This window comes from Panthera tigris, chromosome C2, assembly GCF_018350195.1.
Source record: "Panthera tigris isolate Pti1 chromosome C2, P.tigris_Pti1_mat1.1, whole genome shotgun sequence".
Taxonomy (NCBI): Eukaryota; Metazoa; Chordata; class Mammalia; order Carnivora; family Felidae; genus Panthera; species Panthera tigris.
Window position 1 is genome coordinate 144,981,888 of NC_056668.1, and position 26,352 is coordinate 145,008,239.

At 40.9% G+C, this 26,352-nt stretch overlaps 2 long non-coding RNA genes across 2 annotated transcripts in view; both read right to left on the reverse strand.

Moving 5' to 3' along the window:
• Positions 1-4,592: 4,592 nt before the first annotated feature.
• On the reverse strand, positions 4,593-11,190 carry LOC102951813. The gene is made up of 4 exons (XR_001511653.2): positions 10,918-11,190; positions 10,294-10,376; positions 6,659-6,748; positions 4,593-4,670 (listed from the first exon to the last, which is right to left on the reverse strand). It is a non-coding gene; the product is annotated as an uncharacterized LOC102951813 (long non-coding RNA).
• A 1,629-nt stretch (positions 11,191-12,819) lies between these two features.
• The window catches only part of LOC102952008, a 43,587-nt gene continuing 30,054 nt past the window's right edge, over positions 12,820-26,352 (reverse strand). Inside the window, exons 2-3 of the long non-coding RNA XR_001511650.2 lie at positions 21,857-21,898; positions 12,820-13,864 (exon numbers count right to left, since the gene is read on the reverse strand). This is a non-coding gene — a long non-coding RNA (uncharacterized LOC102952008). The remainder of the gene's footprint in view (positions 13,865-21,856; positions 21,899-26,352) is intronic.

The window sequence follows — 26,352 nt, forward strand, 5'->3', positions numbered from 1 at the left end:
TACAGTGTGTGGTCCTCTCAAAGTAAGATGTTTACAGTTTGGGGGGGGTGGGGACACAGGGTTTGTTTGTAGTAAGACTGACCTATGTTCTGATCATATCTTGAAGATGTTAGCTTAATGATGAGCAGCAGAATCAGATTGCTTTATGCTAGTCTCATACTTTTTTCTTAATGTACCCAGGATCCAGGGCATAAAATCAAATGAATGAATGTCACGTCCTAGGAAATTAATAATTAAGGCCTTGGCCAGTTTCATTTAACCCTTTAAAAACACAGGTTTATAAAGGCAGGTTATGTTATTTTGAAAAAACATCTTAGAAGATCTTTCTGGGATTACAGTGTATCCTGAAGACATCATTCTCAGATACAACATAAAGAATGTTTATTATGATGAGGATTTCTGGCTCGTTGAAGTTGTATGTTTCTATTCTATGTCTATTAGCTGGAAAATAAAACTTGAAATAAAAATCACTGAGATATTAATCTCAAGTGATTCCTAATGTGAGTCAGAAAAAAAAAAAGCAGGTGGCTTTGAGGGTAAGAGCTGGGACAAGAATCAAGTTCTTACTGCATGGTAGCAAGAGGGGGAGAAAAGGGCTCCAGGGATAATGTGGAGCATGGAAGGAGAGAGGATGGTGACTCACTCTAGTACACAGCCACACCCAGGACATGAGTCTGCTAGGTGACAAAAATGAGCAGTCAAGGCTGGGCCAGTGCAAATTTCAGATCCACCTGCGTTAGAATCGTAGGCCATCAAGTTCTCTGTTAAGGCAGCATTTTAGCATATTGAAGAGTTCAGTCTCCAGATTTAGATGGCCAGGATTTGAATCCTTGTCCCATCACCTGCTGACCATGTCTTTTGAAAGCCATGACCATGTCCATCAAAGCCTCAAATGGCCTCACTTGCAGGTTGATGGCAGGGGTTAAAAAGTCCGTGCCAAGTGCTTGGCAAAGAGTAGGTACTCAATGTTCGTTAGCTCTCAATATTACATCCTGCTCATTACCTGAATCTTTGCTCTGAACTATAGCTTGGCTTAAAAAAACACCCCTAAGCAGTGTTCCAACATGTTCCAAAACAAGAAAAAGATGATGAAGAAATATCTATAAGAAAATGAAACAAGAGGTCTTGGTCCAGCCAATGCTATGCATTCCTTTAAATCAGTTTATCCATCTCCTATCTCCTTTCTACTTATTTTCAAGGCTGAGCTCAATTCACCTTGACCTTAATAAAGCTCCAGCACCTAAAATCAGAGAAATCATTCCTCCTTTCTCTAAATTCCCAAAACGCATTGTTTCTGTCCCTACTTGCATCACTTAGTTCTTTCTGCTTGGTACTGTGGTTAATTGCATTGACCATCTCCCCAGCTAATTTAGGGGATTCTTGAGGACTCATCTCTGATTCCAAATAGAGCCTAATGCTTTCAGCACAACAAATAATGTTAACTGTGCCTATTTAATTAATATTGAGACCAGAAAATATTTTTTTTTCTTGGACAATAAGACACTGAACACACACACACACACACACACACACACGCAGGTAACTTATTGTAGTTCAGCAAACTTGTCTCAAAAGTGAAAATGTACACATAGCTTCACTGGACAATGCAATATTTTGAAGGGAACAATGTATTATTCTAATCAATGAAAGACACAGAGGCAACTCCACCCTCTTCCCAAATTTGTAGACTTAATTAACCTCACAGAAAACATCAAGGAAGGAAAACAGACCAATAGTCCTGTACATAGAATCCTATTGTGGAGAGGAAATTCCTGTAGCTCTCTGTAATAAATGAAAGATGGGAATCCACCTGAAAAAAAAAAAACAGTTGAAACACAAAGGTAGTGATGAATTTTCTTGTAATTGCAAATGTACATATTTTAACATATGTTTATATTAAATATATTTTTTAAACTTCTGTCTCACAAAGGTTATCGTTACAAACACCTCAACGAACACCTACAAATTCCCAGTTTATTTAAACCAAAAACTGTAGGTCTTGTGTTTGAAAAATATTTCAGATTCTCTCTCTCTCTCTCTCTCTCTCTCTCTCTCTCTCACACACACACACACACACACACACACACAGTATAATTTAAGTGCACAGAATGATCCAAAATGTACCACCAGTCACCACTAGTACAAATTTTTCTCTTGCTCTGTAAGTGGAATTTAGGTTATCTTTTTAAGTCAGTGTTTGGATCCAGAAAGGCTTTTCTTTTTAGTCTTAAGAAACAATAATCAATTCCTTTAAGAGAGAAAAATGTGTTTTTCCCAAATATGTTGCACAGAAAAGATAAGGCAGCTTCTCCCTGGGGAGACGGGAAGAACAAACAGTGTTGTCAACACAGGAAGGCTGCTACAGAGGTGGACACATCCCCCTGCCACCCTGAGTAGAGAAAGCCAGGAAGTAAGGGCTGTTTACTTGGGAACTGCCATGAGAACCAGGCGGCAGCCCCAACCGCAAGGGGGGCAGAAACAACCCAATCTGGGAAAGGCTGTGATCCCGCCAGGGCTTTCTCCCATCCTCCGCAACATGATCTCTTTCTGAACTTGGGACTGCGGTGCTCAGGAAGAAGCCACCATGCCTGTCCTCCCCAGGACACAGCTGGGAATTGGGCCAGAAGAACCTGACAAGGATTTAGGATGGGGAAAAAATAAATAAATAAGACAAAACTCTAAGACTCTTAATTCAGACTGTCTCTAGGGAGAAATGGGCTTGGGTGGATAATCTATGTGGCACATTGATGCTGTGTCAATTGAACTGAGCAGGAACTGTGTTTATCAGGATTGTTTCCATTGCATAATTCCACGTTAGCATGGGCCACAAGAAATACATATAGTGGCATTTGGAAATTAAGCATAAACCATATTCTTTTAAAGCTCTGAAGGTCAGCACATACACAAGTGGGTTTGGGCAGAAGCCAGGCACACGGGCCCTTCAGGTCCCCAAACACAGCCCCTTTTAGCTTCCCAACTCCCAAGCCAATGCGTGCTTAGCACCGCGAGGAAGCGCAGGTTTCTCCAGTGGGTTGTTCACATCATTGAAGCTGGAGGCTCGAGACACAGGCTGCTGGGCCCTTCAGTTTGTCGTTGGGGATTCCAACTCATCCTCTTGCATTTGTTTGTCTTTTTTCCCCCTCTCCTGCTTCATGTCTGTCTTTCCTTCTTGACTGCCTGCCTCGCTGGCTTCAGACTCCGGCCACAGTGTTAGAAACAACAGCTTCCCGTAAACCTCTTAACCTCCTCCCATAACTGTGAATGGTTAAATTTCTGTAAAAAGACAGTTTATTCTATATCACTCCTAGTGGTTCTTCTTCTCTGGTCAGACTCTGCCCGACACCATCTAAATTCCAGAAGAGAATTTACCAGTGTTCTTGGTGCTGGGCTTGACCTGGTTATTTACCAGATGATTTGATATAAGGCAAAATGGAGCCCTTGAGCTTTCGGATAAAATTAACTCATGAAAACATAATTACAGAGTTGAAGAATGGGACAGGAGCAGATGGCAATAAACTCTATTCTAAAGCAATGAAACTGACAGCTGAAAACCTTGAGAATTCTGGATTAGATAATGTTGCAAGGAATGCATGTTCATTTAATATGTATAGACCTCTATATATTTATAAACACACATATGAGTGTATATACACACACAGAAAGTTAGAAAAACAACATGTTCACTAGCAAACATCTCCATGGGACTCATTTCTGTAAATAAATATGAATTGATAGGCTGCCACAGGAATACTGAAATGTGAACCTTTAATCCAGGCTGGCTTGAAAAAAATAACATTGCTCTCTGTAACTTTGAGAAATAAGAATGATTGGCTACAGTGTTTCATATATTACTTGTTTATACTCCATTTCATTTCCAAAAGTCTTTGAGGGAGCTTGCAAAATAAGTACAATAAAATAAAATAACATAACAAAATAAAACAAAACAAAACAAAACAAAACAAAACAAAATAAAATAAAATAAAATAAAATAAAAACAGATGATGAAAGCAGAACAGAGGAAAAATATGACTCAAAATATAAAACAGAGCTAGTCTGAAGCAAAATTTAAATAATGTACAAATTTAAAACAATACAAGCAATTAATTCCTGTGCTATTGGGTATAACAGGTAACAGCAGCATGAAGGCCTGAAAAACAAATGTAGGGTTAGACTAAATTAATAAAGATTTAGCATCTTGTATGTGGAAATTGATCATTTAATTTTACTGTAAATTAATCAGGTCCTTTCTATAATATTTATTCCATTTATGGTTCTAGGTCCTAAAAGATTCAGGCAATCAGGAAAATGTTCAGTGAAGATTACCAAAATAGTGAAAAGACTTAAAATAGTGCCTTGGGAAGAATGGCAGAAAAAGCTGAATGGTTTCAACCTAAAGAAGAGAGATTTTATGAGACAGAATAACTGTTTTCAATATAAAGAGCTCCTACATAGAACAGGGCAAATTTGAAATGAATTGCCTGGGGATGAATTATAAAGTGAAAGAGTTAAAGGTAGAGGAAATAAGTGTATTCTGAATATAGTATTGATATCCCAAAAAATGTAAACATGAAATAAAATGTTTTGAGAGGTTTTGAGCAGCGGTCTTGAAGGAAGTCAGGCTCCTCCTTTCTGGGGATGTCACCAAGAAGAGGCAAACACTGGGCATGAGGCTGAAAAGAGATGATGTCAACAGTCATTTCCTATCTTAATCCATATCATAAACACCATCCCAGGACTGGTAGTACATGCTCTTTCCAAAAATCAGAGGTCAAGTCCTTACGGCTCAAGAAACAGGACAGAGCCCCAAAATGTGAATACTTGGGCGCTTTGTTCATTTGTCTGGGGAGCTGACAAGCAAAAAGTCACCTACTGGGACACACCTTTTACTCAGTGACACCCTCCCAATTCTCCTTGATGGCTGCTTCTACATTTTATAATCCTTCCAATCTCCCTCCCTAGATTATCCACTAGAGGTTACCCAAACCAGTTCCAACCCACAGATAGATATGCTTAACCCTACCCGGAACTAATAGTTTTAAAATCAGTTTCCAACATTCAAAAATAAGAAAAAATGGGGCACCTGGGTGGCTCAGTCAGTTTAGTACTCAACTCTTGGTTTCAGCTCAGGTCAGGATCTCATGGTTCATGAGTTCCAGCCCTGCATCAGGCTCTGTGCTGACAGCAAGGAGCCTACTTGGGATTCTCTCTCTCTTTCTCTCTCTCTGCCCCTCCCTCTCTCACATTCTCTCCTCCCCCTCTCTCAAAATAAATAAATTAACTTAAAACAATAAAATAAAAATAAGGAAAATTCACACAAAAATGCCTGACAGTTAGTCTTGAAAAATAGAAAGATCTGAGACTACTGAGCCCTCTTTCCTGTGTGGCATTGTCATGACCAAAGCCAAATTTTATTTCCCCTCTTTATATGAAACTTGGGTCTCCAGTTTACCACCACCCCTGACTGTCTAGTGCATTTATGTTAGCTACCTGGCCCTTGCTTAATTTGCAATCCTTGCCATGTATTTTGAACACACTAGTAGACATTTTTCTTTTTGACTGGGAAACTTTTAGTAAATGTTTATATATATTCTTAAGAATGTCTTAGCTGTGTTCCCTAGAGATTAGAGCCTGAGGCAAGGATTAAGTGCTGATGCTTTATTTGAGAGGTGCAAACCTAGGGCAACAAGAGTACAGAAAGAGGAAAGTGAGAGAGGAAATCACAGGAATCAGCTGCTAGGAGATGTATCATGTCGCTGGGCATAGCACTGACCTTGGCAGGTGCAAACCCTCAGCCCTGTGAGATGTCACAGGTCAATTTGTATAAGAAACTGTGTTATCACAGGTGGAAGAAAGAGAGGGATTGGCTCTTTCCCACCTACTGGGTCCCACTGGTCCAAGTTTGTCCCATTGGAAGTTAACCTCTCTATGCTTCTGAGTTATATGATCTGGTCCCTTCCATGGCTTCTATCATGCCAGATTTATTCTCTGAAGTGCAGGTTTTTTAACCCTATTCTAAAAATGGGAGGAGGAGACAAGAGTTCCAGGTGTGTGACTGGTGAGGCTAGCTCTACAGTAGTAGCCAAGGGCAGTGCAAGTAGGTGCTTGGCCCCAGGTGGTAGAACTCACCATGGACAGATCTGAATGGAATCAGTCAGCCACTGAGGAAAAGCGAGTGAATGAGAGGCATTGGATAGTGATGTTGAGAGAGTCTAAGGCGGGCGTCAACCAACTATGGCCAATAGGCCCAATGTGCCCTGCCATTTGTTTGTGTATAGTCCATGAGCTAAAAATGACTTGACAGCTTTTAAATGGTTAAAAAAAAAAGTCAAAGGAAGAATGATATTTCATGACACATGCAAATTATATGAAATCCCAATATCAGTGACCATAAATAAAGTTTTATTGGAACACAGCCACAGCCATTCATTATGGATTATGTACGTCTGCTCTCAAGCAACAGAGACCACGTGGCCTGCAAACCATAAAATATTTACCACCAGGCCTTTCAGAAACGGTTTGCCAATCTCTGGTCTAAGGAAGCCCATTTAGTGTATCTGAATCAAGAAGCAAAATGCAACATTCTCAGCAAAATGCAATAGGGCTGTAATTGCTCAAAAATTATGGTAAAAGCTACTACAATTTACACACGCCTACTTACGTTCTCATAATTGTGAATGTAATTGCACTCCCATGTGCAATCCAAAGAGCTCTCCATGGTTAATGTCCCATGATCTATTTATTGAATCACCTACAAAAAGGACAAAATAACTTATATGGGTTTAACCCAAATAGCAATACGGTAACTATTCCAGAAGAAAATAATCTCAGGGCATTATTCTTACAGATGACCGAGAAAGAAAGAGAAGTAATGTTATTTATTAAGTTTCTAATTCAAGTCATATGTTTTGAATTTAAAAATCCTACTTGGAAAAAAAAAAAGCGCACAAATGGAGAAGCCACCGCCCTGAGCACGTCCTTCCGTACACATTAGCAGGCACACTGCTTCCTGCAGTTATTATCTGAGCTGAATTAAAGGTCCACAGTGTGCCAGCTCTGTGCCAGGTGAAATGATACACAGCCACAGTAATAATAGGACCAATTTTGCTGACAGCTAGAACACAGAAGCAGTCTCTGTGACTGACTATATTAAGAACTCCAGACAAAGAAAGATTTTGAGCATTTAGCGGATATCTGGTATTCGGGGATGAGCTAAAATGCTGTTTATTTACTCAGAAGGCATCCACTGCAAGCCTACTGTGGACTAGATGCTGGAGGAGATGCTAAGGGTAGTTGAACACACAGGACGCAGCCCCCGCCCTGGCACCGGGGGTATGATCAACTAGCGCTCCAGCCCCCATGACCTGGATGCTGTAAACTATGCATTCCCTCCCAGAATAGCCCTCTCGGGGGACCTGGGCTCCCAGTGGATCGGCATCTAACTATTCTTGGCTCCCCTTCCCGAGACGAGCCTGACCTCTCATGGCAGCTGGAGAGCATGAGCGGCTGGAGTCATGCAAGCCTCTCCCAGGGTATGTGCCCCCAAGCCAAGCCTCTGCAGGGCCTGGGCTCCGGGAGGCCTCCTCTGCACAGTCTGCCTCTCAGAAGCTAGTTTGGGACAACCACGTGTTCTTGCGATCTGTCTAAATGTGCATATTCCTCAGGAGTCTTAGAGGACCTTGGACTAAGAAGCTGGGGCTTGATTTATTTATGCGCTTTAAGAGCGTTGGGCTTCTTCCTTTCTGATAGGACTGACTGGGCATGGTCAGGGGTCTCTTTGAAACAGCCACTTGACCACACTCTGTGTATATGATAAAATGTTCTCAATACTGGCTCTAAGAAACAGTGTTTTTAAAAGTACTTCGGTATGAGGCAGCATGGAATAGAGCACACATACATGCTCTGTGATTACTCTGCCGTTTTTGGCCACGACACGCACATCATTATTTATTCAGTTCTGCTCTAAAGATGCACGAAAGCCGTATTCCTGTGTGAACTGGAGGAGGAATTCTGTCACTTGAATACACTGAAAGCAGCTTATCTTATTATTTCATAATTTAAAGAAAATTATAGTCATGACATTCTGGAAAAGGCAAAACTCCGGAGACAAGAAAAAGACCGGTGGTTGGAGCACACGAGTGGCTCAGTCGGTTAAGCGTCTGCCTCTGGGTTTCGGCTCAGGTCATGATCTCACGGTCATCAGATCGAACCCTGAGTCGGGCTCTGCACTGACATCGTGGAGCCTGCTTAGGATTCTCTCTCCCTCGTTCTCTGCCTCTCCCCACCCCTTCTCTCTCTTAAAAAGAGGGAGAGAGAGAGAGAGAGAAGATCAGTGGTTTCCAGGGGTTAGGGAGGAGGGAGCGATGAATAGGCAGAGCACAGAGGAGTTTTAGGGTAGTGAAAAAAATTTGCACGACAGTATAATGGTGGATAGATGCCATTGTACATTTGTCCAAACCCATAGAATGTACAACACCAAGAGGGAATCTCCATGTAAAGTCTGGACTTTGGGTGATAATGATGTGTCAATGGAGGTCCATCAATTATAACAAAAGTGCCACTGTGGTGGGGGAGGTAGAGGAGGCTGTGCCTGTGGGTGGGGAGGGAGTAGATAGGAACTCTCTATGCTTTCCTCCCCATTATGCTGTGAACCCAAAACTGCTCTAAAAAAATAACAGTAAAGAAGTCTTTAAAAAAAAAAAATGGTGGTAACAGAGAACACTGGATGAAAACGAACTGAAGAAATGTAAAAAGAGGTTTCCATGTGGAAATAAAACAACATCTTTGTTTAAAAAACAAAAAGCTTTTAAAATGTGTATTTATTTTTGAGAGAGAGAGAGAGAGACAGAGCATGGGCGGGGAAGGGGGAGAGAGAGAGGGAGACACAGAATCCGAAGCAGGCTCCAGGCTCCAAGATGTCCGCACAGAACTGACATGGGGCTTCAACTCACAAACTGCGAGATCGCGACCTGGGCTGAAGTCGGATGCTTAAACGATGGAGCCACCCACGTCCCCCAAAATAAAATCTTTCTAGGAAACAAAGCCTTTGCCTTCAATTATACATTGGTGTCTCATGTGTAACTGAACAAGTTTTGGCCACCTTGGGCTTTAGTGTCCTTATTTCTAAAATGACAAGGTAGGATGAGGCTGCTTGTCTATGAATTTTTGAAGGCTAGACGAGTGCTTGGTATACAGAAGGTACTCGATTATTAAACTTAATTTATTGTTAATTTGATTCACTGAACTTAATCCAGCTCTAATCTTCTATGGCTGGTCTTTTATTTGAGTCCAGAGTACTTTAGGCTAAGCTCGATTTTTCTTTCAGTTGACTGTTGTGCATGGCTTGCCTGCTGGACTCAACTCTTGTCTTTCTGCTTCTGTGTCTTAATTGCCCCTCTGTGGTTTACTGCAGTCCCAGCTCACCAGGCTTCTGACCCATTCCAGCTGCAGGATTTCAAACAAGGCCACAATCTTGAGCCCAAATAAAGCGTTTTGAGGAAAACATTTCCTGGTGTTTTACAAGGATTCTATACACATTCTGCATCCTGCTGAGTGAAGCTTTATCGCACAAACCACTGGGAACAGGAGGACCCTGATTGGAGAATGGGAGAAGCATCATTCTTTCCCACATCATGCCAAGAGTGTCAGAGGCGAGGCTTTCATATGAGCTTTTGGGAGAATACGTAAGTAAAAACCTAAAAATATTTGCAACAGATTCATATTTTATACTGCAGGGTAGGCTCTAAGCAATAAGGCAAAAATCATGGATAGTCAAAATAACATTCGAGAATATCCAAGACTTCCCATAGCTTCTAGTATGGTATAAATTCAACAGATGTGTCTACGGCCATACCACCCTGAACGCGCCCGATCTCGTCTAAATTCAACAGATGCCTTCCACCCCCAGCCCTTTAATTCTAAGCACTGAAAAAAAAAAATCATTCTTTAGTTGAATTCCAGAGTGGACAATCGGCTTGCATTTAGGGGATGGGTTATGTAAAAATATGCATATTATTTAAAAAAGCACAATTAGGGGCATCTGGGTGTTTCAGTTGGTTAAGTGTCCGACTCTTGATTTCCTCTCAGGTCATGATCTCAGCATGGTCGTGAGATTGAGCCTTGCGTCTGGCTCAGCGCAGATCCTGCTTGAGATTCTTTCTCCCTCTTTCTCTCTGCCCCTTCCCCTTTCATGTGCATTCTCTCTCTCAAAATAAATAAACTTTAAAAACGTAAAAAATGAAAAGCAGAATCATACTCAGCTAAACAATATATTCTCACTATGGGATGTATGCTTACCCTGGGTCTTATACTCATTCCGTGAAATGACAAGTGAAAAATGAGCTGTTTTCCTCATTTTCTTTTTCTTTTTCTTTGCTGACCTGTAAGAGTTGGGGTTTATGTTAAACGTATACATTATGGCACTCCCCTGTACCTATAGGAAACCTAACATCCAGCCTAAATGGGGTCAGTACACAGAATCAACTGGAAATGTGTCCGGGGGACCTTGAGACTAGGCAGAACCTTTACAGTCTGATAGGTTCCAAAAGCAGGAGAAGCAGGGTGCTGAGGACAGGAGATAACCAGTGATGGGTGCTGGGCTCACGCTACGAGGGATGATGTAGGTCATCAGTTCAGAAGGTCCAGCACTGGGTATGAGAATCTGTGAAGCTGGGCCTGGTGTAGAGCCGGAGAGTCCCTAACCCCAGAGAACAAGTATGAGAGATGGGTAGACCCTGTGGATTCAGAGCATCCTTAAGTGAATTCGAATAAGTACTACTTTGGCAGACAGCCCTGCCCCAAGGCACACAGCTCGGCACCAGCCTGTGGACCAGACTCCTGCCCCATCCCCAGACCCCTGCCCAGACTCTTGTATAGTGCTCAGACTGTGCCACGCAGTGGCCCAGATGATGAAAGCCTCACCAAAGGGGGAGCGATGGCCAAGATCTGTCTTAATCCTCCCACTTAGTGAAACCAAGTTGGTCTCAGGGCTTGGGGCGTCTCAGCAGGTGGGGGCTGCAGAGCTCTGAGGCAGGCCGCCAGGTCTCTCATTCTGTGCACTGGGCTCCAGAACAATCCTTTAATCCCACCAACAATCCCTGCAACAAGAAACTCGGATTCTCCTTTTATTTAATTAGAGGACCGTTTTCTCACGAGCATTCGGCCTGATTTGTTAATACCTATTGTTTAGCATGTAATTGCGTATTCAGCACTGCTCAATGGTGGCAGCGTCATTTAGGCTTGTACTGCTTGCTTTACATTTTTTAAATCCTTTCCTTAAGCGCATATGATTCATTTTATTACGATGCATGAAATCAAGGCATTCCAGGAGGCACTCTTGTGGTTATGCGTTATTTCTGATAGTTGTTAAGACACATAGAGAAGACCTTGCCAAACCAGTTAGAATACCACCAGGCTGACTCAAAAGTCTTGCAGTTTTTTTGTTTGTTTGTTTATATTTTAACGTTTATTCATTTTTGAGAGAGAAAGACAGAGACAGAGCGTAGGCGAGGGAGGGGCAAAGAGAGAGAGGGAGACACAGAATCAGAAGCAGGCTCCAGGCTGAGCTGTCAGCACAGAGCCTGACACGGGGCTCGAACCTACGAGCCATGAGATCATGACCTGAGCCGAAGTTTGATGCTTAACCAACTGAGCCACCCAGGTGCCCCAAAAGTCTTGTGGTTTTGAGCGATGGCCAGAGCTAAGACTGAGTCTTGGAGATGCCTGCAACCTTCAGACATTTACTCATTGAAAAGTAGACCCATTTTGAATGAATGAAAGAGTGAATCGAGCATTTAGTACCACACAGCAGCAATCAGATCCTTTTTCTCCCAGTTATCTTGATGTTCTCTAGACACCCAGATACATTCTAGAAAAAGCTTTGCAGGTTTCAGGAAAATTGAACATAAACTACCATGGGGCCCGTTCATCTCATTGGCCTTCACTGTGGCATTAGGGGCCGGAATGATGGCATGCAGGCATGTGTGAGCTCAAATGAAAAGGGCGGAGCTATCATTTGATGTTGAATGTCACACAGTGGCCTTATCCTAACTTTATGATTTCTACCATTTTCCATCCTTAACTCCCTCCCTTCCCCCCAGCCCTTACCCTTCAGCCAAAAGGAATTCCTTACTCACTCTTCCCCACACAGAGCCAGGCTGTTCCACACCCTTGCCTTTGGCCAGTGTTGTTTTCTTCTGCCTCATCTCTGTTCCCAAGGCAACGAGAATGACAAAAATGTCCAGTAGGCTAAGACTTATTTACAATTGCAACACTGCATTTAATAGACATGAAGTAAGATTGTCAGCCACACCCTAGTACGGTCACCATCTTCTCCTCTCAGAGAGCAAAATACTCAAATACACATTTACTCTTTTTCAACAGCTATTTACCTGGCACCTATTATGTCGTAAACATTGTTCTGAGAACTGGAGATATAGAACTGAACACAAAGTAAAACCCCTTCATTCACCAAGGGTCCCGAATGAATCTTTCAGTGTTTTACTCTCTGAAACACATTTAGTTCCCCATTATAACACTAAAAAAATACACTAAGTTATACAGTTAACCTGAAGTCGTTCCATTAATAGCCAGAAACTACTTATAGTTGACATTCTATTCATTGTATACATATATATTTAGGTGAAGGGAGTGTTTGCAGAACGTTCTCCAAAATTCTAGTTAAATAGTTAACATTGCTTTCCATTGTCTGTAGGATAATTGTATACACTTTTAATTTTAAAAATAAACCTGTTTTGATTTTAAAAACTGAGCTTTAAAATATTTTTCACTATTCAAAATTTTAAATAAAGTTTTCTTGCTGATTTTTTAATAAAACACACATATAGAAAAGTACACAGAACGTAATTGTGAAGTTCAATGAATCACACAATGAATTTCTCAGAGCAAATGCCAATGTTACCATCACTAAAATGTAGAGAGAGAATATTACTGACACCCCCAGAAATATTGCTTATGTCTTTTATCAGTCAAAACACCCACCCTTCTCCCCAAAGTTAACCATGATCCTAGTTTCTAATACTCTTGTTAAGTTTTACTTAGTTTGGAACTCCATATAAACAGAATTCACAAATCTATAGTCCTTTATGTCTGGCTTCTTTCTTGGTCTCAACATGTTTGTGAGATTAACTCATATTATGGCACGTGGCTGTATGCCATTGTATGAATATGCCACAATTGATTCCCCTATTCTACTCTTGACCTTGTTGACTCTGGTATGTCAATTATGCCCCTGTGCCTAGGCTGAATTCATCAAAGCATGGTGTGTGTATGTATTTTAACTACCCTAGATAAGATACTTTACCAATCATTTGCCTTCCCTAAGCACAGTAAATTTTCTTCATCACCTCATCCCATACTTCTCAAAAGTCTATTCCCATGCAACAGCACATAGTTCAGATTGATTGGAAATATGCTTCCACCTGAAGAGGGGTCCCATTTGTGGTTTCTAAACACCACGTATTCTCACCCTGTCTTTTAGAAATCTCCAGCTCTTGTTGAGTGGCCGCTAACATTCTACACGTGTTCTCTTCTCATAATGTTATCATCTTTTTGTTACATGGATCGCTGCCTGGTCAGAACTCAGTAGAAAGCAAACAAATAAAATAAAAAATACAAGATACAAATTAAATCATCTCAGCAGGCTGGTGATTAAACACAGGCTGGTCACTGGGCAGCCATGCCTGCTAAGGCCACAGGAGTGGATTTAGGATACTTGCTGCCAACGAAGTTGAGCATGACCTCCCAGTGTCTTCTTTATGAAGCACCCTGAGGAAAAGTCCCCGTCAGAGCCTTGTTCCAAAATCAGCTATCCTTTCCCTGGGCAGTTGTCTGTCTTTACCCTAAGGAGCTAAAAAAAAAAAAAAAAAAAAAAAAAAAAAAAAAAAAAAAAAAAAAAAAAAGTTTAAATGTGGTTTTCAGAATACGCAAAGCCAGATTTATGACCCCAGAGTGCATTTTTCGTCTTATCTCCACCTACATCTTAATGCCAATTTTATGTTCTACCTCTCTCCTTTTGCCCTAATTTTAACTTGCAATGATGTGTGGCATTGCCACACATTGAACTTCTGAAATATATATCTGGAAGAAAGTAGAGTATACAGTTACTAGGGCGTGAATCGCCTCTATTACTGGTTTGGTTACCGAATGTTCTTATGATTCAGAAGCACCACCATCTTGACCAGGACACAGGTGTGAGGAATGGAGAAGCCATATTCTATTTGCAAATTTATCATAGTCTTTTGGGTTTAAAAGATGTTATTTTCTTGGGGCGCCTGGGTGGCTCAGTCGGTTAAGCGTCCGACTTCAGCTCAGGTCATGATCTCACGGTCCGTGAGTTTGAGCCCCGCGTTGGGCTCTGGGCTGATGGCTCAGAGCCTGGAGCCTGCTTCCGATTCTGTGTCTCCTTCTCTCTCTGCCCCTCCCCCATTCATGCTCTGTCTCTGTCTGTCTCAAAAATAAATAAACATTAAAAAAAATAATAAAATAAAAGATGTTATTTTCTCAATCTATGACAATCTTTCAAGTTTTAAAATTCCATTTTTTCCCCATTTAGGGATTACTTGATAACTTAGGAGAAAAATTACTAAAAAGTAGGTTTTTCTGAACATTTTAATGCTTCTGCCTCTCATTCCATATTATTGTCTGTTACAGAAAGATCTTTAAGATATTCTATTTAAACAAGAAAAATAGGGGACACCTGGGTGGCTCAGTTGGTTGAGCGCCCAACTTCAGCTCAGGCCATGATCTCATAGTTCATAAGTTCAAGCCCCGTGTTGGGCTCTGTGCTGACAGCTCGGAGCCTGGAGCCTGCTTCAGATTCTGTGTCTCCCTCTCTCTACCCCTCCCCTGCTTGTGCTCTGTCTTTGTCTCTCTCCCTCAAAAATACATAAACATAAAATTCTTTTAATTTTTAAAAAAAAATTTAAAAAAGAAAAGAAAAATATGACCCTATATTTGTATTGCCTTGAATAAGCAAAAAGTATTTCTAAGAAGATACACTAGTAACTAATAAGAATAGTTACCTGTTTGGGGGTTGGTGACTGAGTAAATGAAAGAACAGATAAAGGTGAAAGTTTTCACTGACCTTTTCTTCATATTTATTGGGTTTTGGCATAGGTTGGCATGTTTGGCGGGTTTGCTAAATTCAAAAACTTAAATAAACAACAACAACAAAATCATACACAAAATGAAAGCACCTCTACCCCAATAAAACCAAAACAATTGTCACAAAACAGCGTATTTTTATGAAGCAGTGTTTTTATATAGTAACAATCATGAGAGTTGAGAAGTAGATCAGGGATAATTATGTCAACATGCCAAGTAATAGAGTAAAATTATACACACACACACACACACACACACACACACACACACACACACACATATATCTATATATATCTTCAAAGGGAAGGGAACGAACTTGCTGCCAGCCCTTATGGAGCAAGTAGAACCAGACTACCACCATAAAAACTAGAAAACTGGAAAAAATACATGTAACATCTTTTAAACATTGGGCTACAGGAAAAAGCAGGACATTCTCCTTGAGACAAAGAAACTAATGATGGGAGCCCTAGAATTACCACAGCTCTCTGCCTCGTAGCATATTCCAGACCACCGTGAAGGGAGGGCAATCCAAGTATATTATAGCATTTGGACTAAGCTAAGGAAACGCAGATGAGAGCGGGGAGGCTGGGGCAGCTGGAATCTGCGGAGCAGAATGGAAAGGAGGAAGCCATGCAGCGAAATAGCTCCAGAGGTCTACATAAGGGTCTTGAATGCGTTGCTGAGTTCTAAGCCACATAATATATAGGGTGAAAATCTATGAGGCTGGGCAAAAATGATTGGAGATCTGGAAACTGATGCTTCTCTGGAGATCTCACAGAGCTGGCAGAAGTCTGCAATTCTGGGAAACCAGTGGGGAGGGTCCTTAGTGAAGCCGTGAAGCCGGGACATTCCGTGGAGACCGAAGAAGAGTAAACAGTATAGTAATAGGACTAAACCAGTCCTAGAGTGAAGGCTACTTGAGGCCAGCTCTGTCCTGTAGAACTTGCTACATTTATGGAAATGGGTTGCATTTGTGTTGCTCAAAGCACTTGCCAAAAGACATCGGTGGCTCCTTGAATACTCAAAATGTGGCTCGTGTGACTAAGGAAATTAACTTCTAATATTTAGTATTAACAAATTTATTTATTTATTTTATTTATTTTTTTAACGTTTATTTTTGAGAGAGAGAGAGAGACAGAATGCGAGTGGGTTGGGGCAGAGAGAGAGAGGGAGACACAGAATCCGAAGCAGACTCCAGGCTCCGAGCTGTCAGCACAGAGCCCAGCTTGGGGCTTGAACTCACGAGCTGTGAGATCACGACCTGAGCTGCAGTTGGATGCTTAACCGACTGAGCCACCCAGGTGCCCCGTATTAACAAATTTAAATAGCCACATGTGGCTCATAGCTACTACCCGTTAGTCACAACCTTAGACTCACTATAGCAACATTACAAAACTTGAAAACAAGCTTCAGAAGGATCAAACTGATTCTGAAGTCACTTAACTTCCTTTGAGAACAAAGTCTAACACTCTTTTGGAAAAGACAACAAAATAGTCGATCACGGCTCACCTGTGTGACAACCAGCAGACTGTGGAGGTAACGGGGTTTGACCTCTAAGGCTAGATCAGGAAAGCATTGGAGCCTCCACCTTAGTCTCTTAGACCTCATTAAGAAAAGCCTGCCATGTTGGGGAAACTGAGACCTCCCCCACCCTTGGGCCACCAAAACCCAGCACCAACTTGCGGGTCATGTGGTTGGGCTATGTTGAAAGAGATCCGCTGACCCCAGTCATACTCTCGGTTAACTGCAGCATGAGGGACTTCTAACCACAAGCTGATGAAAAACTCTGAACCAGGACCGATCAAGCCACTCCTGAATTCCTGGATCACAGACACTGTTAGCAGTATAAAAATATATTTTTTGCTGCTTTCAGCCCCTAAGTTTGAGGACATTTTAAGAAACACAACATCAAATAACTAAGGCAATTGGGAATTATTCAGTGACAATATATTTGACAACCTAAATGAAAAAATTACAAATTCCTCCAGCTGTACAAATAATCACAACTGTCACAAGAAAAAATAGAATATGTGAATAGCTTCATATCTATTAAAGAAATGGAATTTGTAATTAAAGTGTTCCCACAAAGAAATTCCAGGGTCTGATGATTTACTTCACTGGTGAATTCTATCAAAGTGTTAAGAGAAAATTATATAAATTCCATACAAACTCCCCCAGAAAATAGAGGAGGAAAAAACATATCCAAACTCATTTTACAAGGTCAGAATAGCTCAGATACCATATCCAGGAAACACATTAAAAGAAAAGAAAGCCAGACTAATGTCCCTCAAGAACATAAATTCAAATATCCCTAAGAAAATATTAACAAATTGAATCCATTTATAAATAGGATAATGCATCATGGCCAAGTGAATTTTTGTCAGGAATGCAAAATTGGATTAACATTCAAAAATCAATTAATAGAAAATGTTCTGAAATTAGATATTGGTAATGGTTGCAAAACCTAATGAATACACTAAAAATCACTGAATTGTATACTTAAAAATGATGAACTTTAATGGCGTGTGAATTATATCTCCATAAAGCTATTATAAAACTTTCAATTAGTGTAAATCACCAAATTAACAGAAAAAGAAAGAAGACTCATGATTATCTTCATAGAGGACTAAGAAGTATTTAGCAAAATTCATCCCCCATTCATGATAAAAACTCAGAAAAAAAACTACAATTAGAAGCTCAACCTGATAAGATCTAACAAAGAAACTACAGATAGCATCATCCTTGAAGGTGAAATCCTGAATGCTTTATTCCTAAGATCAAGAACAAGGCAAGGATATCCACTTTCCATTTCTATTCATCATCGTGCTACAGATCATAGATAAGGCGACAAAAATAAATAAAAGGATGAAGTAAAACTGTCTTTATTCACTGACAACATGATCATAGAAAAAGCCCGAATATGATCTACCAAAAGGAAGCTACTATAACTATTTCGCTATTTTGCAAAATAAATAGTCAACTCACAAAAACCTACTGTGCTTTTATACATTAGCAGTGAACAAGTGGAGATTGAAATTGAGAAATAAATTTTATTTACAACAGCAAAGACATCCACTTTTAGCAGAATGAGACAGACCAGATTTACCCTTCCTCCCGAAACAATTTTTTTTTTTTTAAAGGACAAAGTACATAAAACAAAAGTGTTCAAGATATTTGAAATCAGATAAAGAAGGGCGGTGATCCCCGAGAGACAGAAGAAAATGAGATGAGTCATAATGGCTTCATCTTACTGTCGTCAGAAGAGCGTTTCCAGGCTGTACTGAAGAGACAGGGCAGGTTGCAGGGAACCCAGGGAAAGGACTCCCTGAGTTAAGGAGACGGAGTTAGACATCCAGAAGAACCATGGCAGACAGAATTTACTGGACAGCCTACTGGAGTGGAGACAACTGCATAAAGAGAGAACATAGGATTTATGCAGGGTATATAATAGAATACTGCTCAGTGCATGCGAGGAAACTACCAGAAGCCAGGAAAGAGTCACACAAAGAATTAGAGGTAGTAGTTCCCAGCACTCACACAGGTCTAGAAACTATGCCATTTCCCACCCGCCAGAGTGGAAACGTTCCTGATTCCTGGGGCTTTGGGTAGATGGCCAATGGGTCTTGCCCCACTAGTGCCTTTCATCTTCCTGCCCAACAAAACTTGAGAGCCAGACTCTAAAAGATCAGACTGTTTCCAAGGAACTTCACTGCAATCTCAGTACAAAGCTTACAGATATATATATATAGGAATACAAAAGTATCCAGCTCTAATAACATAAGTTTTACAGCAGCTCAAGGTCAATAAAAAATTCCAGGCATAACCTGATGGAACATTATGCGGGTATGAAAAAAATTTAAAGACGAGGGAAATCTCTTTGAACTAATAGCGAGGGATTTCCAAGACATAGATTCAAGAGAAAAAAATGCTAAACCTTCAAAAATTGTCTGCAGTATGTTAACACTTCATGTAAGAAAGGCATGTAAGATAATACACCCGTATCTCCTCATTTGTCTAGCAGTGATTTTCTGTTTGCTACATTTCTGAAGGAATTTTGGGAAGATAAACCGGAGTCTAAGAAAATGGTTAGCGAGAGGAGTTTGTGTGAAAAGTTTGGGAATAAAGAGATGACGGAATAGGGTATCAGGGTTGAAGAAGGAGTTACGCTTCCTTGAACATAACTTTTGGTAGAACTTAGACTCTTAGAACCATAGTAATGTTTCATATATCCTTTACATACCCCCAAATTAAACAAATAATTAAAAGCAATCAGGACATGTGGGTAACTCAGAGTGGAGTGCAAACCCTAGCAAATGAACCTGACTATATTACAAACAAATAACATACCCACACCTAAGGGCATGGGAAGAAAAGAACCATCCAAAGTAGCTATGGAAACCTATACCTTGATGATACTGTAAGGCTAAAGACAAAAATAACTGTACATAAAAATTATAACCTAGTCAGGAACGAAGTTTTTGCTTTTGTTTTTAAACAGCGGTAATGTCTAGCAATTCTGAAATTACTTCATGATTATAGTGGGAAAAAAAAAGTGAATAGATCATACATAATGAGAGCCAGGGTTTCTTAATGTCAGAAAAAGAATTTATAAATAAGGAAAAAGAGGAGCTAAAATAAACCCTACGGGGGGTGCATGGGTGGCTCAAGTCAGTTAAGCATCTGACTTTGGCTCAGGTCATGATCTCACGGTTTGTGAGTTCGAGCCCTGCATTGGGCTCTGTGCTGACAGCTCAGAGCCTGGAACTTGCTTTGGATTCTGTGTCTCCCTTTCTCTCTGTTCCTCCCCTGTTTGTGCTCTATCTCTCAAAAATAAATAAATTTTTAAAAAAAAATAAAAAAAATAAACCTCATGGTATAAACTTAGAATCAGAGATAGCAGTATTAATGTATGTCCATATAGATTTTTAATGTATGTTCATATAGATTCATAATATATAATATGTACATATGGATTAGGTATACATACATAAAAAATCTAGCTCTGTCTGCCTGAAGGTCAGAGCAATGACTCCCCAGTAACAATGAGAGTACCTAACACCCAGATACTGGCTCTAAACACTACATTCAAATAAAAAGAACCAGAGCTCCTTCAAGAGTGATTAATCCTAGGGGTGGAGCCTCGTAAGTATCAAGTGACCCAGTGACATCGTGTGGTGCCAATATGCTCAGAAAGTCGGTGGGTTCTTGATAATAGCACCCAGGAGCCCACTTGAAGGAGGCCTTAATGGCCCCAACTGGGAAAATATTGACAACAAAATTTTAGGAACAAATCTGGATTTTAATCCGTGAATAAACATCCACGAGTCCGTAATGGTAGACAGAAAATGAAACAAATAAGTAAATATGGGAGAAGACACAGCTCTTCCTCACAGGAGTGTCCAAATTAATAATAAATGGAGAAAGGACCTTAGAAATAAATGATGCAGACAACATTTGGGGAATATTGGTTGCTACTCGCCCCAGTATAATTTGCACACGATAAAATGCCCCATTCTATGTGTACGGCTTGATGAATTTTGACTAATATACACACCTATGGAGCCATCACAAAAATCACGATTTGGAATATCTCTATCGTGCGAAGAAGTTCCCAGCCTGCACGTTGCAGTTCATCTGTCCTATCCCTGGGTCACAACAACCACTGATCTTTTCTCTGTCACTGTGCATTAGTTTGGCTTTCTCTAGAATTTTAATTTATGTTACTCTAAAAAGCATTCTGACCTAAATTGTAAACTCAATGAATAAACTCCAAGAGATAATACAAAGGTTTTCTTGGGGCCCCTGGGTGGCTCAACTGGTTAAGCAAGAGGCTTTTGATTTAGGCTCAGGTCGTGATCTCACAGTTCATGGGATGGAGACCCAAGTCAGGCTCCACACTGACCACTGAGTGAGGAGCCTGCTTGGGATTCTCTCTCTCCCTCTCCCTCTCTCTGCTCCTCCACTGCTCAAGCTCTCTCTCCTTCTCTCTCTCAAAGTAAATAAATAAACAGTTTTAAAAACCCACAAAGCATTTCTTGTGTTTTTTACATTCTCTCAAAACACAACATATAATATCTACGTCTCAAGCTGGACTTCATTTGGAATGAGATTCTCCCGGTATTAGTGAGCCCAGGGAGAAAAACACAGAACCTATGCCATGCTGTCCTGCAGATGAAATTTAATACTGGACCTATCAGCTACTCCCTGCCCCAGGCCTGGAAGGACAGTCAGAGGAGATGTTGTAGCAGAGCTAGATCAAAACCTCTTCCAAGACTAGAGTTGTCCGGAGAGATTGGGACCATGCGGGGATGGCTGTGCCTCCCTTCTCCCCCCACCTCAGTCCTTCCCGTGTCTCCTGGTGGCTGAGTGGAGTGGAAGCAGGTGGCAGAGGAGTCCAGGAGAGGCGGCGTGGTGGGTGCAGCCCCTACAGCAGCGGGGAAAGCAGGGGAAAGCAAGGAAAAGGGTTTGAGGGCAAACGGGCAAATGACCAGTCCACTCCCAATATGAATGGCTTCTTCACCTTCAGTGTTGAAAAAAACGGAAGGGAAGATGGGCTAGTATGGAAGGTTTGAGGTTCTCAATATTTTATCTTGACCTTCTCGAGCAAGGAGAAAGGGGACAAATCATTTCGTTTCAAAACACCTCCCAGGGGTGTTTTGTAAAATAGTGAAAATATGCCAGGAACTTATCACAGCGCCAGATGAACACGAAGTAATCTCTGTGCTTGAAATCTTACCTCGGAGGGTCATTCCATTTTGAGTAGAAAATGAAGCAAATCCTAAGTGAAAAGAGAACAAATATTTTAACATCTGAGCATTCCTCTTTGTAAAATTAAATAAAGCAGAGAGACTGATAGAACAACAGCCAAGGCATTTATCTTTTAGAAACGCTGAAGTATCACTAAGCAAATAATAAGCCAGAGAAAGCAAACATTCATTTTCCTGCTATTTCAGGGTGTGATCCTGATTCTTTCAATTCAGCATATTTGTGAACCGCCTTGCCCTCTTTCCTGCATTCTCTCGAGTCTTCCGTCCTTGCAGGATGCTGTTCTTTCACACATGTTGTTCTTTCTTAATAAAGTAATAGCCGACACAATCTGCCCTCTACAGTGTAATTATGTTAGCCTGTTGTTATTGATTTTGTTGCTAAGGTCTGAGAATCTGCTAATGCTCCACTGAGGGAGTAGTAGGAAGTGGGGGAGGGGAGAACATGTTCTTATGATTTTCCCATAAACCAGATGTTTTCTTTAACTCTTACATCTTTAAAATATTTTCTCTTGAGAGAGGGAAAAAAGGGGAATAGAACAAGTTTCGGATGCCAATTCTTATTTTCTCAGCATACCACAAGTACACACCCACATAACCGAGGGCGCAGAATCCGAGTCTGTGGGTACTTGTGTATCTGTTCCTCATTTGATAAGCTACACATGTGATGCAAGTCAAATCTGGCTCTGCAGTTGACTATGTGTTCTTCTCCTTTTCCCCATAACTCTCTTTCAATTGCCATTGCTGTATTAATGCACTGCCCTTCCCATAGTGGGGTAAAACAACAATTTCGTCATTTCGCAGGTTTTGTGGGTTACCAGTTTGGCTAGGACTCAGGGGAGACTACCACCTGGGCTCAGCTGGAATGGTCCCCCAGAATATTGCCTCTCCAGCATGGCAGTTTCAGGGCAGTTAGGTTTCCATAGCAATTGGTTTCTCCCAGAACAAGTGTCCCAAGAGAACCAGAATGCTGAGTGGCCTTTTACGATCTATCTTTAGACATCCTGTAACCTCATTTCCACTATACCCTATTGCAGTGGCTCTCAGTCAGGGGCAATTTTGCCCCCCACAGGACGTTTTGGTTTGTACAAGTTGGGAGTGGTAGGGGACAAGACCAGAGGCATCTGGTGCCTCAAGCCCCCAGCTGCCGCCAAACATTCTGCAGTGCACGATCCTGTCTGTTACGATAGCCCCCAAGAGTAAAGAAGCTGTCACCCCAAATGCCAATGGTGTCAAGGTTGAGAAACCCTGCTTCATTGGCGGGGGCAGCCACAGCCTGCCAGAGTGAAGGAGAGGGAACACAGATACCGATTCTCAATGAGACAAGAGTCAAAATACTCTGTGGACAGTTTTAAAAACTGCCACAGAGCCAACAATTTACATTTTTTCTCTAACAGAGAGACCAAGTTTTCTAGTCACCTAATTCACTGGCGGTAGATTCTAAAAAGAGAGAAGAAAGCTGTAATGGTTTCAACACCCTGTAAAACTAAATGTGAATGTCAATTCCTAGATAAAGTCACACGGCCAAACAGGAAAGCCGAGGCCCAGATACCAGTTCTATAATTTGATGTCCTCAAGACATTATTTGCTCTTGACTTTCATGTTTCTACTTCTTTTCACTCATTCCAATATTGTCCAGCTTTAGATGAATGCTATTTTTAGACATTAGTGTGGATATATTTAAACGTAACTTCAAGCCAACCTGCCTGAAATGTAGAACACATTTTTAAACCCCAGAGCTCCAGGAGGGGAATAGCATTGCTGGATGGCAACCTGTGTCTCAGATGTCAGCAGCCTGAGGAGCCCTGGAAAGTTTCTCTCACAGCCCCTTCTTGTCGAAGAACGGCTGGCTCAGTGACGACAGAGCCTCCCTGGAGACTGTTCCCTAGAGCCAGGGTAACATGTGGGGTGGCAGGACTGGAGGCAGAGAATGCCAGTGAGTACACTGGCCAGTTTCATAGAATGGGCAATAGAAGCTGGAGAGAGTTAATTGCACCAACACCTTTTCTTTCGAGTCGTTCCTCTTTTACTCTTTCTTAGAATGTCTATGTACATTCCTTTATTTTTTCTGTCTTTCCTGCTGTCTTCAGACAAAGCACCTGACTTCTTAATCGTATTTTCTTCTGTTGATAAAAGAGGGAGATAATCTGGTTTCATTCTGGTATTCGCCAGATATTTCTGGAACATCTCTTAAGTTCTGGGTTCTGTACAGGGTATTAAAAAGTGTAAGAGTCAACAAACAGACCCAAACTCACTGACAGAACCCCAGAGGCCACCTGGCCCCACATAGTCTAGTGGGAGATAAGCCCAACTGATACTTACATAAAATAATAGTATATAATAATGCATATTCTGTAATACGTATACTCAAACATACATTCATATTTCTATGAATTATAAATGAGGAAAGAACCTATCTATGCTTAAAGTGTCCAGAAGCCTTCCTGGAGTCAAAGAAATCTAAATCAAGAGTCAGTGAGATGCAAAACAGTTGGGGAGAAGTGGTGGGGGGGGCGTGGAGAGAGAACAAAATAGATGAATTCCCCTTTTTAAGTTCAATGTTGTTGCTGTGGTCATTGTGGTTGTTGTTGATCCATTATTGGATTTTCTACCTGTTTGCATACAAATTTAAGATAGTGGAGACAAATTCCTAACTCTTTATACAAAAGTGGCAAGTAATTTAGAATGGGTTATTGGGTATTTGCTCCATACATCTTTATTTTTCTTCACGTGGATATGTGCCTTCACAATATTACATCCTTTTTGCCTGTTTTGACCTATTTATACAACCCAGGAAAAACTAATTTTATCCCTCTTCATTTCAGGTAATTTTTTTTCTTTTCATATCAACCTGACGCTTGCCAATGATCTAAGGTGTGCCTTGAACCAAGCTCTTGAAGCAGACTCCATGCCCAGAACAGTTAGCTCTCACTTCTAACAGCTTAGCATTTTCCCTGAAAAAGCCACAAAGCTATTTTAACTTTCATCTCTGGATAGTGTCCTGAATAACAAACACATTTGTTAGTAGTGTGAACAATGGCCAGTTTGCTAATTGCCTTCACTTTTCAAACACTGCCTGATTGAACTGGGCTCTGTTTTCCCACACAGTTCAATCACTTCTGTACAGAAAAATAGCTTCTCCACCTTCATGCTATACTTAATAAAAATGCTCCAAACTGGCTTGTTCCTAATACCAGTTATACAGACAGCCCTCCAAACTGCAGACATCAATGCTTTGTGGATCATCATAAAAGAAGGAAGGTTTTCAATGAGAAGGAAAGATACAGTTTAGCTCTAAAGATAATCATCAGGGTTTTCAAAATCTCTCTCTTTTCCCATCCCCCACCCAGGCAAGCAGAGTGAGAATCAGTAACCACCCGGATGGAAACATCCTCCTGTAATAACTCTGAAGTTCAAGATTTCCCAGTTGGGGGGCGCGGGGAAGGGCACACAGTCTAGCCCAGTGCGAGTCCTCTACATTCTCTTCCATGGTTGCTCCCAGACCACAGTCTTTGACCTGAGTCCTGAGCTCCAACCCAGTCCTCACCTTTTACTCCCTCTCTGATATTTATTTTTATCCTTCTGACATCTGTTCTCATTTTTTGCTGTTTTTTCACCCTTTCCCCAAGATTTCAACTTGATTGATTACAATGTAATCATAGCTATAGATTTGGCCTTATGACTATCAAATATGTGGTTCTAGGTTCCAAAGTTCGTGGCCTCAGGCTGCTTAGAGTACTCGTTGTTTGACCCCCAGGACTCTGTTCCTAAGACTGCCTCAGTCAAGGAGAGAGCCTTAGTATGTTTCAGGCAATCCCTAAAGTGGAAATTTATCTGGAAATAATATAACACCCTGGTTAAGATTGTGGAATCTAGAATTAGACATACTTGGATTTAAATAGAAGCTCCATGAAAACATAAATTAAAATATAAAAAATAAAAATAAATAAATACCAGCTCCATGAATTACCACTTATGTGACATTTACAAGTTCAGTTACAATCCTTTAGATTTAATTTCTTCATTAAGTGTTGATGTTGATAGTACCTACCTTTGGGTTTGTAAGAACTAAATAAGACAAAGATAGCAAATGATTAGCCCACAGGCAAATAGATATCATTATTAATATCATTATTAGCATTGTTGGTAGTACTGTATTAGCAATGATGAATTACAACAAAGGGCATTTAAAATTATCTTTTTTTATAATTCCCACAGTAGTTATCACATACCTCCTATAGGGTGCACATTCAGTAGACACAAGCAGATTGACTTGATATGTTCATAATTAGTGAGGCCATTTCAAAGTGGGAAAGCAATTTTTTTTTTTAATTTTTTTTTTCAACGTTTTTTATTTATTTTTGGGACAGAGAGAGACAGAGCATGAACGGGGGAGGGGCAGAGAGAGAGGGAGACACAGAATCGGAAACAGGCTCCAGGCTCCGAGCCATCAGCCCAGAGCCTGACG